General features: G+C 61.2%; 1 pseudogene; it reads left to right on the plus strand.

Moving 5' to 3' along the window:
• Nucleotides 1–2,500, plus strand: part of LOC124590728 — a 7,510-nt pseudogene that overhangs the window by 1,073 nt on the left and 3,937 nt on the right.

A 2,500-nucleotide genomic window follows, 5' to 3' on the forward strand; every position in this document is an offset into this window, starting at 1 on the left:
TCCCGGGGCGTCTCGTCCTCATTGCGAGGTGAGGCGCACCTAGAGCGTACACGTTGGGACCCGAAAGATGGTGAACTATGCCTGGCCAGGACGAAGTCAGGGGAAACCCTGATGGAGGTCCGTAGCGATTCTGACGTGCAAATCGATCGTCGGAGCTGGGTATAGGGGCGAAAGACTAATCGAACCATCTAGTAGCTGGTTCCCTCCGAAGTTTCCCTCAGGATAGCTGGTGCTCGTACGAGTCTCATCCGGTAAAGCGAATGATTAGAGGCCTTGGGGCCGAAACGACCTCAACCTATTCTCAAACTTTAAATGGGTGAGATCTCCGGCTTGCTTGATATGCTGAAGCCGCGAGCAAACGACTCGGATCGGAGTGCCAAGTGGGCCACTTTTGGTAAGCAGAACTGGCGCTGTGGGATGAACCAAACGCCGAGTTAAGGCGCCCGAATCGACGCTCATGGGAAACCATGAAAGGCGTTGGTTGCTTAAGACAGCAGGACGGTGGCCATGGAAGTCGGAATCCGCTAAGGAGTGTGTAACAACTCACCTGCCGAAGCAACTAGCCCTGAAAATGGATGGCGCTGAAGCGTCGTGCCTATACTCGGCCGTCAGTCTGGCAGTCATGGCCGGTCCTTGCGGCCGGCCGCGAAGCCCTGACGAGTAGGAGGGTCGCGGCGGTGGGCGCAGAAGGGTCTGGGCGTGAGCCTGCCTGGAGCCGCCGTCGGTGCAGATCTTGGTGGTAGTAGCAAATACTCCAGCGAGGCCCTGGAGGGCTGACGCGGAGAAGGGTTTCGTGTGAACAGCCGTTGCACACGAGTCAGTCGATCCTAAGCCCTAGGAGAAATCCGATGTTGATGGGGGCCGTCATAGCATGATGCACTTTGTGCTGGCCCCCGTTGGGCGAAAGGGAATCCGGTTCCTATTCCGGAACCCGGCAGCGGAACCGATACAAGTCGGGCCCCTCTTTTAGAGATGCTCGTCGGGGTAACCCAAAAGGACCCGGAGACGCCGTCGGGAGATCGGGGAAGAGTTTTCTTTTCTGCATGAGCGTTCGAGTTCCCTGGAATCCTCTAGCAGGGAGATAGGGTTTGGAACGCGAAGAGCACCGCAGTTGCGGCGGTGTCCCGATCTTCCCCTCGGACCTTGAAAATCCGGGAGAGGGCCACGTGGAGGTGTCGCGCCGGTTCGTACCCATATCCGCAGCAGGTCTCCAAGGTGAAGAGCCTCTAGTCGATAGAATAATGTAGGTAAGGGAAGTCGGCAAATTGGATCCGTAACTTCGGGATAAGGATTGGCTCTGAGGATCGGGACGTGTCGGGCTTGGTCGGGAAGTGGGTCAGCGCTAACGTGCCGGGCCTGGGCGAGGTGAGTGCCGTAGGGGTGCCGGTAAGTGCGGGCGTTTAGCGCGGGCGTGGTCTCTGCTGCTGCGAGGTGCCTTCCTTGGGTTATAGTTACAGGGAGAGTGATGCGCAATACATGGGCCTAGCCCTCTTAGCCTCTCCTCTCCTGCGGTCTTCTCCCCTTCTCCCCTTCTCGTGGGCCCGCTGATTTTCGCAGAGTGGAAGACCGCACCAGGGGCTTGGGGGGGTTACCAGCCCCCCCTCGCATTATCCCTTTATAGTTGGGGGCAGCCGACAAGAAACAAGAGATGGTGGCCCTTCCGCTGAAGGTGCCACCCCAGCTACCCCAGCACCTATCCGGCCAACCGGCCGTAACGAAAATGCGATAGTTTGTGTAGCTCCCTTTGCTTGCAGTGAGTGCCACCGCACTTTTACCACGAAGAACGGTCTCGGGGTCCATCGCCGCCGCCAACACCCTGCGGCCGCCAACGCTGAGATCGTGACGGAGAGGCATCGCGCGAGGTGGACGGAGGAAGAAGTCCTGTCGCTCGCCAAGGCAGAGGCCGAACTGTTCCTCGAGAGGGACGCCCGGTTCTTCTTTGTAAATCAAGAACTTACCAGGATGTTCCCCGACCGAACGCTTGAGGCAATCAAGTGCCGACGGCGGCAAGCTGCCCACAAGCAGCTTGTCCGCCAATTCATGGAGGCACTTGAGATCGGTCGGGGTGAAGAGCCGGCGTCCCGCCGTGGAGCAGCGAGCTCGCTGCCTGACGCGGGCGAGGCCGCTGCGCCGCCCGTCGACGCAGCCGAGGACTTCGCGGCCGACACCACCGGGCCGCCGCCGGAGGGGCCGACTGACGCCGCCATCTGGGAGCATCTGGCGGGGCTACCTGCTTCCGCCCAGCGTTTCTCTGCCCTGGATCGAGTCATTGGTCTGGGGCGGGGCACGCCGCCCGATGTCATCCTGGGCATGCTCCCGGATGCCCTTGCGTCGGTCGGGTCCAGGGGGGAGAGGTCGATCACCAGGACACAGCGGCCGCGCCAACCATCCAAGCGGCCGCCTGCCGCCCCGCCGCTGCAGAAGCGCAAGCGGCGCCGCTGGGAATACGCGCGGACACAGGACGCCTTCCGTAGGTCGCGTGCGCGTTGCGTGCGCGGCT

This window comes from Schistocerca americana, unplaced genomic scaffold (assembly GCF_021461395.2).
Source record: "Schistocerca americana isolate TAMUIC-IGC-003095 unplaced genomic scaffold, iqSchAmer2.1 HiC_scaffold_77, whole genome shotgun sequence".
In the NCBI taxonomy this organism is placed as follows: domain Eukaryota; kingdom Metazoa; phylum Arthropoda; class Insecta; order Orthoptera; family Acrididae; genus Schistocerca; species Schistocerca americana.